The sequence below is a fragment of the Bemisia tabaci genome, chromosome 6 (assembly GCF_918797505.1).
Source record: "Bemisia tabaci chromosome 6, PGI_BMITA_v3".
NCBI lineage: Eukaryota > Metazoa > Arthropoda > Insecta > Hemiptera > Aleyrodidae > Bemisia > Bemisia tabaci.
The window spans coordinates 35,082,932-35,099,762 of record NC_092798.1 but is presented as its reverse complement, the minus strand read 5'-3'; the positions used below and the strand labels follow the sequence as shown (position 1 = coordinate 35,099,762).

At 42.1% G+C, this 16,831-nt stretch overlaps 1 protein-coding gene across 1 annotated transcript in view; it reads left to right on the top strand.

Annotated features, from left to right (window-relative positions):
- The window catches only part of LOC109042976 (discoidin domain-containing receptor 2), a 594,631-nt gene that overhangs the window by 400,707 nt on the left and 177,093 nt on the right, over nt 1–16,831 (top strand).

The window sequence follows — 16,831 nt, the reverse complement described above, 5'->3', positions numbered from 1 at the left end:
CCTTCATCAACAACACAAAAACCACCCTCCAAAAACCACCCTCCTTACACTCCCACAAGGAAATTTCACGAGGAAACCAATGGAGCCACTTTTATATCCTCAAAGTTTTATATAAACGGAGTCATGCGCTTTTAATCTTCACAAATCTTGTCCGATTTCTCCTATTGTCTCGATCCATTGTGCGCCTGGAAACGAGCGTTTTGGCACGGCGAGGTCTCGCGAAAAACAGGGAAGCTCGGCGCTCACCCGAGCCGGCAAATTGGAAAACGAGCGGGATCGACAGCTGCGCGAGCATCTTCTCGCCGAAGTGTTTTATGAGCTTGTTAACTCGCAACTCGGGTGGCTCATGACAGCTTGTTAGCAGAGCCGGAGGACGCTCCGAGCGGGAGGGGAGGGGAGGGGGGGGGGGGGCTCGAGAGGGTGAAGCGACTGAGTCAGCGGCACTCGCGAGTCGCGACGATTGTTGGCTGTCGGGCGCGGAAAGAATGGAGAACCGCGCAACGCAACAACGGCCGCGGCCCCGGCCCAAGCTCCCGGATCAGAAGTCAAAGATTACACGGTCCGGGCTTCTGACGCCGCGCGCCGCGCCTCCGAGGGGACGGCACCGGGGACAGGGGACGCCCGCCCCGTCCGCCCAGACAATAGGTCGCGCGCCTGTAGCGTTGCCGGTTGGTGTATTTTTGAATAAATTATCGCGTTTGGTAGCGGTCCCGGGAAGATGGATTCGAGTGCACGGAAGGTTTTTTGAAGAAAATATGAAGTTGTTCAGAGAAATTGACAAATCTTGACTCCTAAATGGGTGTGTAAATGCCTAATAATGCGCTCGGTGGAAATGTGTAAAGAGGGGGTATTTTTAAGAGTCTGAGTTCCTAAATCCTAGAGAAGAATGGAAAAAGTAAAGTTTGTGGGAAATTTTGTGGAAAGCCGTCGTGGAAGTGTGGAAATGTGGCGGTCGCGTGAAATATGGATAGCGGTCCCGGGAAGATGGATTCGAGTGCACGGTAGGTTTTTTGAAAAAAAGACGGAAAAAAAAACCATGAAATTGTCCAGGGAGATTTGTCGACTTCCTGTGGTGTAGTGGTTGTTGCGCTGGCCTTATAACCAAGAGGTCCCGGGTTCGATTTCCGGACCAGGTGACCTGAGTTTGATGGTCTCAGACAATGGTCACCTGGGGCTGGTGGTGAGCGTGTAAAAAATAAAAAAAAAGCGAAAAAAAGAGTGAGAGAGAGAAATTGACAAATCTGGACACCTAAAGGGATGTGAAAATGCTCGATCATAGAATGCGGTAGAAATGTGAAAATAGGAGAACTTTTTAAGGGTCAAAATTATGAAATCTCAGAAAAAAAGGAAAAAGTCGTCATTTTTGAAATTTAAGGGAAATTCCGGCAAGAATAGTCGCCAATGAAATGTAGGAAACTGACGGGGGGTGGGCGCGTAAATTGTGGAAGCCTGGTAGATTCTTCACCCTTGATCTTGAATTTTTTTGCTGAAATGTCTACATACTACCTCTCATTCTTCGCACTCGCGGCATGTTCACAAGTTTCTATCATCAAAACACAATTTGACTGCATTTTGCAATTTGGAACTATAGTATTTGGCTTAGTTAGAGCCGAAGTATGCACCATTAGTTTCTCTGCGCACATGAGTGTTTTCTCGGATGGGCTAGAAACTGTAGTTCCTAATTGGAAAATCTTTCGTTTTTCAACGCATAGTGCGTCCGTTGCCCTCTAATTTGCCTCAGCCTATTCAGCCACGGAAGCTTACATTGATGAGACCAAATAGGAAAACGCTGTCCATTCGTCTTGTCCGAAAATTAGGTATGCATAACTCGGCAATGCAATTAACAGAACACGAAGCATCCCTGCGAGCTTATGCAACCATCCGAACATACATGCCGACTTGAGTGAAAAGCGTGGTTGCATACCCCGAAGGGTCATCGCACTAAGCAAAATCTCCTTAAGTCCGGAAAACAAGAGACCCCCAACGCTTCTCTCATCTATGTCGGATTTCGGATCCAATAGTTTCATCCTGCTTGCACCCTTGTTTGATTATGCAACCCGAGCGCACATGCCAATCAAACGGGTGAGCCTGGTTGTATACTCAGCAGGGATTTTCAGACTGAAACTTCCACACTTGCCCGTTCCCGAGATCGAAAAGTTTTCCTAGAATTTTCAGCGAAAATTTACTCTTCCGTGATAGTTCAATAAGCGGAAACAAGTCAAAAAAGACACACACACCCTTAGAACGTACACGAATACTTCCTCGATTATAATTTATTCTAAGGAAAGCAATCGGGAACGTGCCATAAAACGTTTTAGATTACTTTTCGAAGGTGTCGAGTTTACGTGGTAGCTAGTAGCGCACTCCTGAGAAGTTCTGAAACTTTGTCGCGACGAAGATGGTTTACAGAAACTTACACGATGATACCCTAGATTTAAAAAAAATTATCAGGATCGTAAACCTGGTCGCATAATGTTCAGGGGTTTTGACACTGAATTGCAAGTACCAAGATCTCTATTCCAAATAAACGGGAAAGTTTCCTAAAATTTCCCGACTATAATTTATTCTTCAGGAAAATTCGGACGGAGGAACTCGAACGGAAATAGAGATCAAAGTGAAACCTCTTCCGTTCCCCGGAAACGATAGCTTTTCCATGGAGGAGCGTCTCCGTGGATTCCCAGCCGAAATTTACTTTTAGAAATCGAAACAGAGAAATTTGCAGGTCGGAAAAAGCATTCCACCTTTAGCGAAATCTTTGAGGAGCCACTTGGCCTAGTGTCCGTGATTTCAGAAGCCATTCACAAAAGTGAGTCACTGAGATTTTATTAAGTAAGAACCAAGCAGTTCCGTATGAACTATGGGGCCGCAAAAGAAATTGAGCCTGCTAATATTTTTGGCGTCTCTTTAACGCAGTTCCCTTTAATTTCAAACGTCATAGCCTGCTCTTAGGCGCTTTTGGCGCCTGGCGCTCGTTGAAGTAAGAACACCGCCGGGAAATCTTCTGGAATTCCCAACTTTCGCGGAGAGCTTGGATCCCTTGCAGCGACTCTTGGCAACGGGGGTGTCCATGTCGTCCAGAGCTCCAGATCGGGGTTTATGTAACACTGTGGCAGGGTGCAGCCGACGACAAATGCCCCTTCGGACCGCGCTGGAGGTAATCTATTGTCAAGACATGAAACCTTACTTGGTCCCCACCGGATCACCCGCGCCGCCCCAGACATGCACTTGTAGTCTGCGGCTCCCGTCAAGTGTGCTCGAGCCGCATCGCCGCGCTGCCAGATATCCCTAGAAATCTCGCAATATCCGGTCCAATTCGACAATTTTGTCATTCGGTTCGGCAACCCTGCTCGACGATGAGCTATCGCTTTCTGGAGCAGGGGAATGACACGGCAACTCCTTTTGTATCAATTAGGACACCCCCGCAGATGCAGTGTTGACGAATTTCCAGGATTTACTCCTCGAAACTGTGCAGGAAAGCGAATGATACTCGGTGATTGGCAGCGTAGAATTGAGTAATGCCAATTCTCATGTAATTTTCCTGATTTTGTGCACTGGATGGTCTGTAAATGATGCACGATTTGGCAGCAGGAGGAAGATCGGACCGCCCTCCGTGTTCGCCGGGAATTCGTGTCCACCGGTGAGACGTGTTTCTCATCAACGCCTGCTCCACGGTTCCATGACATGGCTCAAATTGTGCCCGCGGGGGGGGGGGGGGGGCGCAGAAGTGTGGTCTAAAAGCGTGGATATTTCTCTACCTTTTGGACCTCCCTTATCGTGGGTCAGGGAAGACGGAGGAAGTGTAGAAATTCGAGTTTATATCGATGGCTAAAATGCGAAACCACTTATCTCCATCTTTGGTTTAGATTCGATACATTTAAATGTTACAGAAAACGGTTTCTTTTGACATCTCTCCTAGGAACAACTTTCAGCGATGACTAGTGGATTTACACGGTCACTTGTGACGTCACAAGTAGATTTATCCATTTCTCAACCTTCTGGACCTCCCTTGTCGTAGGTCAGGGGTGACAGGGGACGGGTAGAAATTCGAACTTATATCGATGGCTGAAAGTGCAAAACCACGTCATTCTCATTGCTGGTTTATATTCGCAATTTAACTTTTATAGAAATCGGTTTCTTTTGACATTCTCCGTGGAACAACTTTCAGCGATGATTAGTGGATTTGCACTGTCACTTGTGACGTCACAAGTAAGATTCATCCATTTCTCTACTTCTGGACCTCCCTTATCGTAGGTTAGGGTAATAGGGGACGTGTAGAAATTGGAACTTATATCGATGGCTAAATTGTGAAACCACGTATCTCCATCTGCTGGTTTATATTCGATTCATGTAACTTTTATACATAGAAATCGGTTTCTTTTGACATCTCTCCAGGGACAACTTTTACTTAGCGATGACTAGTGGATTTACACGGTCCCTTGTGACGTCACCAGTAAGATTTATCCACGTTTGCGAATGAGAAATGAATACGACATATTCGTAATATGTAGTGACGTGGAGAGCGGCTCTTTTTTACGACCCCAGAATGCACCCAACTCATCTGTCGGCCCGACTCTGCTGGGGGCCAGCGACCGCGCGGAGACCATCTGCGACGCGTGCCAAGAACCCCCTCATTTAATTAAATCTGAACGGCCGCTCGTGGCGCTTGTGTATGTGTTTTGACAAGTGTAAAAAGGGAAATATTGCGAGGAGATGGTTATCAGTTTGCCGACTGAGACGCTGATACGGCTTAGCTCAATTTTTTTTTCCTTTCTGTTGCGTTTATATATACAAAGAATAAAATCTGAATGGGAGGTAAGTATATAATTTCTTGCCGAAAAAGAAAAACAATTCGACTGAAACTGGATGGCAACAGCGAGAATCAGCTGAAATGCATTTGGACTGCATTTGGCAATTGCCGACAACCATAACTGGCTCATATTTAAAACAGCATATGTGCCATAAGTTTCACTATGCAGATAGGTGCTTTTATGGATGAACCTGAAATTGTAGTCCCTCATTTGCAAAATGCAGTCCATTTCACGTCACGCAGGTAATTTACTTTTATGGTTCATTTTTTTACGGATAACTAAAAAAATATAACGCCTTGAAAGTTCCTGTGAATTTTCCCAAGTTTGCAGGGAATACTCACGAGATTTTACGTCAAAATGTTGTTAAAATTTTTGCTGAACAAATAAATCGACAAGGAAATCAGGCGATTTCGATTTTGTTAAGCTAATTCCTATTCAATTTGCCCTACTGTCATTATGAAATTTCAATAGTATACATCCGAATCCTGATGTTGTCTCGGACCGGGAAAACCGGAACGCATATGGATGGAGAGGGAGGGTGGGTCGCAAGTTTTTCCGGGAAACCATAAACGAGACCGGCAATTTTTCTTGTATTACCCGGAACTGAAATCTTAATCCATACATTAAGTGGTTTGCGACGATTCACCCCTTAGACCTACCCAAAAGATGACAAAAATCAATGCACTTGTCTTAAGTAGGATGAAAAATGAATTTTCTCTCGTTGAATCTGAACTGAAAAGATGAGGAACCCCGAGTTTTCAGCAAGAACTTACCGTTGAATCTCTGAAAAATATCAGGGAATGAGAAATTTCAAAAACTCCAGATGCCACGATTGGAGCCAAAAGGTGTTCATAATTTCAGACTTCGAACATAATTTTTGCTGCAGGTTTTCTCTCTAAGCGTGAAGAAAACTGATGCACCGAAAGTCGTCGTCCCCCCTCGGTAGCGGGTATTATAAATCACTTTGTTTTCCAACACCGTGAGGCGCGAGGGACTCGCAATACGCTGCGAGTTGCGAGTGCGCCCGGGAACTAAGTGTGACGAAGATGTTATCAAAGTTGACTCGGCCAAAATAAATTTAGCTCCTTCGGTTTTCGTTGGTCCTGACCCTCAAGCTCAGACAAGGTCTCCCTGGAGCCCAATGTTTCTTTTTCCTTGCCAAGAACTTTCAATTAACTTCAACACACAAAGGATTTCCAACCCGGTTTACGTTGATGTATCTTCCTTCGACACTCAGCTCGACGCGCAAGGGCGAACGATAACTTCTGAATGTCTGAAACGGGTGCTTTCTACTTCAGTGTTAAGAGAGAACGTCTCACGTGAACCTTCAGAAGTTCCAGAATTTTCTCTCTTGAAACATCTATGCTTGAGAAATATTATGAAGAAATTTCTTTGAATCTTCAGGTTTCATTAACTAAATCGAGGGAAAATTTCTCCAAAAAACTCAAAGCAATGTAGCAGCAAGTTTTTCGGACATTTTTTGTTTTATTGGTAGAAATTTGGCAACGGCTAGATGCTCGTACAACGATCTTCCTTCCTAAAACAGTGGCAAAGTCAAAGTAGTTCATTTTTAACCAATTTGAAAGATTTGAAAAATGTGCAAAGTCAATGTAAGGGATTTACAAACTGACATTGAAACTCAAAGGAATGCGCATTCAAATCTATAAAAAAGATGAAGAATCTTGAAACTGCTCAATTTGTAGCTTTCTTAATGTAATATTGTCTCCTCCTTCATAGTTAACAATATCTGTAATAATTTCAACAATAGCGGAGTATTCTCACATTAACCATTATTTCCATGCAAAAATTCGCGAGTAACTAGAGAAGAGAGTCTCTCCGATGTGATGCAGATCGATTTTTTCATGAGCTCATATGAAATGCTAATAAAAGAGGTCTCACTGAAGATGTGAAACATGCTTCTTGTAAATCTTTACGTGTCCGTTCTGCATATGTAAATGCGAAATTGATGGCGCGATGAAGAGACGGACGTAGCGCATGAGGTCGAGGATGTAAGCGCCTTGATGCAACTATACGTGTCCTGGGGATGCCCGTGCTGCATACGCATGTAATTGTAGGCGCTCTGAGTCGTCGACTTTTGCAAGGCACGAGCATATCGCATCAGCGCGGCGCCTTGATGCAACTATTCGCGCTCATGGGACGTCCGTGCTGCATAACCACAAAATTGAAGGCGCAATGAGTCGATGGATAGACACACTAGCCAAGGATGAATGTGCGGCATGGTTGCTGTCTTCTTTGGGGTCTGTAACCGGGAAGTAACTTTTGACCCACAAATTTTGATAGCCCAGTTTGTTCTCTTAGGTATTTTTTGTTTTTGTTTAAAGACAGTTGAGTAAAGTAGGGGTAAAAACTCTTAACCTTTTTATCAATGCCTGAAACTCAGTCTTTGCTATAGACTTGATTTTTGATTTTTCGCCTTTGATTTTTAAAGAAAAGAAAAAAAGAGAACCACAGTGGCACCTCAAGCAAGTTTCTCGCGGAAGTTCACGTGGAAATAACTGGCTCAATGTTGCTGTTTCCAGAACTTATTTTTAGCTCTGCTTTTGACGTAATCATTTCTTTTGATACAAGGAGAGCTTTCTCTAATATAATGATGTTTTATGTGATGCGGCAACACCAAGTAAGATGATGTGTGTCGAGCACTTCCATTGAATGTGTGTATGTATAATCAAAGAAGATAGATCGGTGCTGCCCACCTTCAATAAACGGCTGTTTTGCATAGATGCTACCGCTGATAAACATGTCCGACTCAATTTGTCTTATCTCTTGTAATTGTATGAGCGGACACACTTTTTAATGGCGACGCTATTTCCCGCTAGCTCCGGTTCGGAGCGGCGCGCGCTCTGTTAATGAAAAAAAGGTAACAGGAATTCGAAGGTGGAGACGATCGGAGTATTGACTGGCGCCTCCGCTAACTCATTGATGAGCTAGGCATTGTTGCCAGAATGCCGTTAAAATAGGTTTTTTAACTCTCGATCACGGAGTTCGTCTTCTGACTGGAATCCGGCTCTACCATTGGACCCAAAATATTGATAGTGAGTCATGAGATGTTCCCAACACTAGAAAAAAAACACATCGGAAAACACACAGTCCAGACTCTTGAAAACATTGACAAGAAAAAATACTCTTCATTCAATTGGATTTTTGCTTGAATCAAAACGAAATCCGCTTAAATTAAGAGGCTTGGTTCTTGATTTAAGGTAGATTCTGATTGAATCAAGAGTACTTTTTCTTATAGATGTTTCTAAGAGTCTGGACTCTAGATCCAATGTGTTTTTTTTCCAGTGCAAGAAGTCTCCAGTCATCAAATTCTAGATTGGAGTTCGAAATCGTGGAGGCATTTACTTCCCACATCGCTATTTTTTACTAAACTTTTTGCAAGAATCGGGAAAGTCTAGCTTCTACGAAAAAAAAGAAAGGGAGAAGAAGAAGAAGAACTGAGACAGTGTTTTTGCTTTCCAACAGTCCACCTATCCACTATCACCAGTGACGAGGCGTTAATGATCGATCATTGATTTTTCCCCATTTGAATCTGTGGTAAATAATCGATTATGAAAGTGTTCGTTGCTAACACCCTGTTTATCGATCCTTTTCCATAGGTTTAAATGGCAGATCAATCGATACGAAAACACGCCATTGTCAATCGCACAACGTTAGTGCACTTCTTAAAGCAAGTGAAAAAAGGACTGAAGAGTAAAGTTCGTTCCGGACGAATCTTTAAGTGTAGTTGTACAAAAAAAGGGTGGGACAAAAGAAAAAAGAAAAAATCCAAATTACAAGCGAACTGAAAGGGCTGAATCTTAGTAAACACGCGAAAAAAGTTCCGGGCCGATGACTTTCGAATGGGGGAGAACTCGCGATTACCGAATCTTCCATATCCCCCGAAGCCTATTAGGGTGAGGGTCGGCTCGCGGATGCGCCCCGCGACGCACCTTTTCACGGTGCCCTAAAAAAGTCAACACGCAGGCGAACTTTCCTTCGAAAAGCGGAAACAATTTCCCGTTCTCGAGCGCGACTTTAAAAGCCCGGCGACCCCTCAGGAAGATCCCGATTCGTGATAACCCCGCCATGAAACCGTCGCTCAGACTTCGAACAGTCGATTATTAAGGGTTTGGTGAGGATCGGAGAGAGCTCAGTCGATTTCTTTAGGAACTTACAGGAACCTCATGTCAATAAAGCAGTTACCGTGGAAACGAATAGACGTATCGTCAAAATGAACACATAGCGTTCATAATGGGCCTGTTGCAAGGTGCGGGGATTTGCAAATTGATGCCTGATTCTTATGGCAAATTTCACGAAAAGAACGATGGCGCTATTAAAAAACCTTGAAATGACCTCTCAAACTCAAAAAAAAGCTGTTTTTGGAACCGACCCATTCAAAACGGTCGCTTTTCAACCGCCATACTTGTGATTGGTGGATTCTATGCTTGTGACTACTTGTGACGTGAAATGATATGACAGACCTGGTTTCTTCATCACTTACAATGTATTTTCCCGTAAGGAAATGGCAGCCGCTTTTCAAATGCAAATATCGAGTCAATCGCTAATTTTTTGATCAAAATTGAAAGCAGAAATGGATTCCTCGTACGTTTAAATGGTTAAAACCTTCATTAGATAAATAAGAACCGACGGGATAAACCCTATTTTTAAGGAAGACTGTAGTCAATGGGCGATTGTTTACATCTGCTTAGTGATAACAGACATGGACATTAGCTCAATATTTGGTCATTTTCATGAGTTTTTACTTGTTTGTCACTATTTGAAGGTAAGTTTATTTTGTAAATCAATTGTCTAGTGTCTTAGGATCATGTTAAAAGCTGTAAAGGTATACTTTGTTACTTATTTATTCAGAACACACTCCGGCAGTCCAACGCTCAAACCCTGGATGTTCTCTCAATGCGTGTAAATCATTCTTAACTCTTCAACAAACATCTCAATATCATTCAGAACGTTCCCACGTTTTATAAACTTATGTTATTTTAAAATCCTGTGTGTTTTAAATGTAACACTATACAGAAAAATTTATCGATAAAGTCTGGTAATCGAAGAAGGATCCTACGTCTACTTTCCTTGCCTCCAGCTAAAACATACCGGTCTCCTCATCTCATCAGTATTGTCAAAGGTAAGTTTTTTTTATCATCAATGATTGATACTATCATTTTGGTGTCTTCAGTGAAGCATTAAAGGGTGAAATAGTAAGATATAACAACTGACTCGCTACATCCAGGTTTGAGCGTTGGACTGCCGGAGTGTGTTCTGAATTAATAAGTAACAAAGTATACCTTTACAGCTTTTAACATGATCCTAAGACACTAGACAATTGATTTACAAAATAAACTTACCTTCAAATAGTGACAAACAAGTAAAAACTCATGAAAATGGCCAAATATTGAGCTAATGTCCATGTCTGTTATCACTAAGCAGATGTAAACAATCGCCCATTGACTACAGTCTTCCTTAAAAATAGGGTTTATCCCGTCGGTTCTTATTTATCAAATGAAGGTTTTAACCATTTAAACGTACGAGGAATCCATTTCTGCTTTCAATTTTGATCAAAAAATTAGCGATTGACTCGATATTTGCATTTGAAAAGCGGCTGCCATTTCCTTACGGGAAAATACATTGTAAGTGATGAAGAAACCAGGTCTGTCATATCATTTCACGTCACAAGTATGGCGGACCCGAAACGACCGTTTTGAAAATCCAAATTCTGAGGCGTTTTTAAGTTGATTTTTTGGGGGTTTCCGGTGATCAAAAAACTCCGGGAAAATTCCTGTGACATCAGGAGCCTTAGGTCTTTCGATTAAAGCAATAAAAAAAATTGGTGCAACAGGCCCATTCTGTCATGATGTGGACCACATTTTGCAAAAAGGAATCATTATTTCTAGCTCACTTTAGAAACGACGTACTGTCGCCTGGTTGACAAAAAGGCATAACTACTTACAGAACCGGATCAAGGGGGTGGCCAAATGGGCCGCGGCCCATGGTGGAAAAATTAGGGGCGGCAAATTTTGCAATTTTTTTAAATGCAGGTACAAAAAAAGCGAATTCAGAAAAAAAAAATTACGAACAAGAAAAGGTGACAAAATCTTTCATTTCCTGAGAGTTCATAGATTTCCAATTTTGTCGTATTTCGGTGATACAAAAGACTGCGCACCTTTAATTAGTTGAGTTAAGAGAGAAACCAAACACGTAATTTGGCCTGGAGCGGCGCGGCGGCGCAAAGAGAGAAATGATGACGAGGACTTGGAGGATGAAAAGGAGGAGCCCTCGACGCGGCGGTCGGCATGTAACACATATTAGCGCCTACGAGACTGCCTGAATACTTCACGCATTGCGTCAAACGCAGTACGGTCAACAGCGGTCGGCGCGGCGTGAAACGCACAGTGCCTACAAGACTACATGAATACTTCACTTATTGCGCCAAACACAGTGTGATCAGTGCGGCACGGCGGCGGAAGTTAATAATATTAAACCACATTTATGTTTGTTCTTTCTTAATTTTTTTAGTTCATTTCTTACTAATGAAAGGCCTTGTCCCCTCAGAGATAGGTTTACGGAACTGAACTTTCGAAAGAGCCAAAAATATTGATTTCTAATCGCAAAATGTATTTACGCAGGACTTAAGTATAATTTTCAGTTGAAAACTGTCTGCGGAAAAAAGTGTGATCTCAAGAAAAAATTTTCAGCTCTATAGATTCCCAATGCTTCGCATAAAGGACTTAGTATGTTCTCAGAAACTGCTGTTCCTGTCCTGAACGATTTCCAGTTTCCATTCCTGATTTTCCCGTATCATCAAACAAATTTTGCATAAATCTTCGATTAACTTTTCCGAATCATGAAAATTCTAGGAATTGATGACAAGACAAAACTTACGAAAACCACCTTCGAGAGAGTCAATTATCGAAGAACAGTAAGTTTTTCCCTCCACAGCACAACCTCTCCTCTCTAAATACGAAGTGATCATTACACCCACCCTCAGAGAACATTACAAAACGCCAGCTCATCTGAAACTCATCATATCTCGCCGGCCCGAGCGCGATCTCGCAAGCGACTTGAACGAACGGAAATCCGCTTTCGAGAATAATTCAAAGGCAAAAAAGTCCCCGAGAATTCGAGTCCCGAGTCTCAATTCCGGCGACAAGTGAACAGCTCTTGAGCCATTTCCCCGCCCGCGTAGCGTTCATTTATAACCTTTAAGTTCTAATGAAGTACAAGATCCAATTGATAGCGGGCGCCGTTTTTCATCTCGAGACCCGGCGACGCAGTTGGAACACGTACAAGGGCGCAGGGTAGCGCTGCTAATCGGTTTAATAAAGTATATAAAGTCTCTTACAAGTGAAAAAAGGGGGATTAAACGCTCCTCCTCGACCCGCCTCCGCCCCGGCTCCCCAAGACGAATCGAATGTGCTGCTATCTAGAAGTAAGCTCCGACGATTTATTGAGTTATTCCAGTCGTCGAGCCGAGTGGCGTCGAAGCTCCAAAGGTCGAAGTTCGATATCGTTCTGTGGGGACGTTTAGAAGCAATACTTCCTCGCACTGGAAAAAGAAGTCGCTTGGATCTAGAGTCCAGACTCTTAAAAATCAATGACAAGAATAAGTACTCTTGATTCAATTGGATTTTTGCTTGAATCAAAAGGAAATTTGCTTAAACCGAGAGGCGTGGGTCTTCGATTCCAAGAAAACTCCTATTGAATTAAGATAATTTTTCTTGTCAGTGTTATTAAGAGTCTCTAGGGACTACAGATCCAAGCGACTTTTTTTTCCCAGTGCTTGCTCAGGGGCGGAATATCTTGGAGACACTGCACTTATGGTTTCTCCGACTGGGGTTTTTTGATATTTTTATTCGATGTCATAAGAAATGGTTCATTTTTCTACACACACAAGATTATAGTCGATTGTTACACGCATGACCCCTTCATAACATACCATGGATATTCAACAGTCCACTGGAAAGAAAAAATAAATTGGATCTTGCGTCCAGGCTCTTAAAAACATCGACAAGAAAAAATACTCTTGATTCAATCGGATTTTTGCTTAAATCAAGAACCAAGCCTCTTAATTTGAGCGGACTTCCTTTTGATTCAGGCAAAAATCCGATTGAATCAAGAGTATTTTTTCTTGTCAATGTTTTCAAGAGTCTGGACTCTAGATCCAATGTGTTTTTTTTCCAGTGTGGGGTTTTTTGATATTTTTATTCGATGTCATAAAAAATGGTTCATTTTTCAACTAGTACAAGATTATAGTCGATTGCTCGCATGGCATGACAACTTCATAACATACCATGGATATTCATCAGTCGTCTGGACGTCATTCATCGGCCTTGAATCGAGACACATTCATGAATATCCAGACCTCCAAAAGCCGGCATCCTTTGCCACGCTGAAGAATGATGACTTCTGTGTGGGCGCGTATGTACACTGGAGACGCGCGTTCGCACACAGACACACGTCATGCGTCCCTACACTCCGCGTTACGTGTGAATGTTCTTTGTCGATTAAAGACGAGCATCACGTGCCAGGCTCGCGTCTTAATGAAACCTCTGTAATTAATAACAAAATGTAAGTGCTCTTGCAAGCATTAATCAACTCCTTAATATTTGATGAGGTTCTTCCATCGCGCTTGCTCGCTTACTCCCGTGCGTCCGAGCGTGTACGCCCATGTTGCCAGTTTTTCCAGTTTTGATGATCTTCATTCAGGGTGTCTACAAGTCTGGAATTTCCGGAAAGTCCGGAAATAGTACTGATTTTTTAAGGGCGGTCCGGAAGTACTGAAAAAGTGCGGAAATTCCGGAAAAAGGTCCGAAATTTGTTTACTTTTTTTTGTCATTTTTATCGCAATTTCAAATTTTTGAAATTTTTCTAATTTCGTCAAATGGAGGTAGGTACCGAAAAAGTACGGATTTTTTCTGTTGGAGGAGGTACTGAACTTCTCGAGAATGTACTGAAAAAGCACTGTAAAAGTACTTATTTTTGACCAGCCTGTTTTAGTAGACACCCTGTCATTTGTACCACAAGAAAAAAAAAGAAAAGGAGAAAAAAATTGTTCCTCTGGTAAATAAGGGAAGAAAACCTTTTGGTTTTTTTTTTGTAATTTTCATGGAGTACAATTTTACATAGTTTTGAATATAATATTACATTGTGTTGAATACAGATTTAAGGAGGCTTCAAATCGGGCCGTGCGAAAACCGCCAATGTCCATTATTCCAGTCTTAAGTTTTTTCTGAGTTCATAATACATTTCGGAGTTGGTTGCATAACCACGAAAGTGGCGTTAAAACTCGTCTTCGGGTTTCCTTAATCCCAATACGAGTCCTTGCATCACTTTAATGGTTGTAGGTATCAACTCTTTAAAAGTATTATCAACTCAAAAAAAAAAAAACTTAAGATTGGAGAAATAGAAATTAGCGGTTTTCGCACGTTCCGATTCAATTAACACAGCCGCAAAAAAAAAAAAAAAAAAAAATTGTACAACCTAACACGGACGGAAAGAGGCAGGGGTTGTTGGATGAAATGGACATATCCAATCAAGTGTGATTGCACTCCCAATTAATTGCGGTAGCACCCCCCTTAATTTTGGTAAGATCCCAATAAATTAGGGTATTAACCCAAATGTTGTGGTACTTACTACCACAATTAATTGGAAATGTCTAGATCATCCATCAAATTGGGGTAGTACCACGGTTTTAGGGGATAACCCCCAAAGAACTTTTTTCCCCCTGTATGAATGAAAATACCGCCGTAAGCACGAATTTTTATAACTTTTCGAGGGTCACACTTCAAAACCTTGGCCTGATTGGGTTTTGAAGAGATCAGTTAGCACGAGAAAGCGGCATTTGGCAATAGCGTAACAACCACTTTTTAATGAGCTCACCGCGCCTGCACTCGGCGATCGGCTTTGAATAATAATCGCACGGCGACGGTCGCGACCGTGTGTGGTGCGCCCCACCGCGTGTTCTTCTTCTTTTTCGGTTCAATATTTATTTTAATTGCTCACTTTTCTCGAAAATGATGGCTGTCGGACGGCGACCACGACGCTCTCTGAATTCAGAATCGGAGCGCTAATGAAATTTCTTCCGGGGGTGGGTCCCGTGGTCCCGGTTCCGTTGCTCGCCGCGAGGAGTCAAGGTCGTTTGTAACCCACTCCCCCTCCCCCTCCTCGGGATGGCCCTCTCGCAGAAGCAACCTACGTATCTTTTTGTGCGAGGTTGCAATAGCACGTTTTACGAGTACAGGTACTTTAACCAATGTAATAAAATGCAATTAAGTCAAATTTTTGAAATCTTGTGTAGCTCACATCCGCTTAAGTACCTAGTAGAAAAATGTTCGGATATTAATTGGATCACATTCTGCAAAAAGGAACCAAGAGAATTTCAATGTTGCTAAGATTGTGCAACTTTGTTTGCCTTGCAAATATACGCAGATATCTCAACTAATTGTATCTTTACTCCCAATAATATACAACTTAAAGACGAAAATTACCTTTGTGGATTTAATTTTTTTGCATGATTTCATTAATTTTATTGAATGAATGTAAGATACACAATCTTAGCAACATTGGAATGCTCTTGGTTGTTTTTTGCAAAATGCAATCCAATTTGAAAAGTTCGCAAATATGATGAATTTAGTGCATAAGTGTACTATTATGCAAGTTCGCAAATTAATTTTTGCCTTGTTATTTTAATCGTAGCGCCCGCGTTTCAAATATTTTACCTTAAATTGTATTTGGATTTTAATTTTTTTAAAATGCTTAAGTTCAAGTTCACCTGATCGGTCCCATGACCTCCCGACTCGGAGAGCCTTTACTATATTATACATTCAGCGTTGGGTTGACGCTCAAATTCACTGATGGACCACTCTTTAAAATTAAAGTTTTGAAGCTCTTAAAAAGAAAACCCTCTGTGAAAAATTATACCTCCTTGAGCTGAAAAAGCTTTGGTGAGAAAATGTCATCTGAAATCAAGTTACACACGTGGAAGTTTTTGTGACCTTCCAAGTGCTCAAAATGAGCAATTCATCTGGAAGCGCAAAACGCACCTCCTAGAGACCAGTTACAACTTATTTTTGTCACTTTAAGTTCCTGCTTGAGGCCAGCTTTTCTAAACCCATTATTTCTTAACCATTTTCAGAAATTTTTTGAAGTAGTGGAAGGTTTCCCAGTGTGTCTTTGTTTCAATTGAAGGGGTTCGAGGACAAGGCGCGTAATTAATTGCAGTTTTTGATGTTTCAAGAAATACGCGTTTAAAGTTTCAAAATGACATGGCGCCTCATTGTCAAAAGAAACCTCAAACTCACTTTTTGATACTTCTAAATTGGGTTTTACCAGCAAATTTTCACAGAAACTATTGTAAGACTCGTTTTCGTCGAAATCATTAATATCTCAATTTTCTCAAAAACTGCACTTATGTCCTTCGTCTTCCAAGCCTCTCAATACTGCTTAATCTAAATTTTTATCCAGGAAATGCCTCAATTCTAAAACCTCCTCGTCCAACCGTGTGTTTGTACTATCTGCCATGTTCTCCTGACTCCAGCCGGATCAGATTCGTTCGAAATATTGGCAGCCAATCGCGATTCGACGCAATTTCATCTCGATGGCAGGCTTTCAGATGCTCATATGCAGCCGAAAGTTGAACGATGACTTTGAGTGATGAGGGGCGGGGAGGTGGGTGGGAAGCTCGTTGGCTGGATAGTGGGATACCTCGTTGACTCCGCTGTCTGCATAATGATGGAGTCAACGTACACGTTTTCTCACTCACCGGTGCATTCCGTTCCACCCTTGAGTGGGAATCGTAAATGCAGGTATTGTGCACCGCTCCATCAATAGATTTCTGATGCGTTGTTTTTCACGTCGTTCTGAATCCTAATCATCCGTCAACGATTTTCTATTTTGAATTTGTACCGGTTGTGGGTGTTCAAGTTGGATTGCGTGGTTTTCTTTTTTTTCCCCTAGTCACACTGGTTTTCAAAGAAAGTTCGATTCTATGAGCCGAAAGTTCGGTGTTGCGT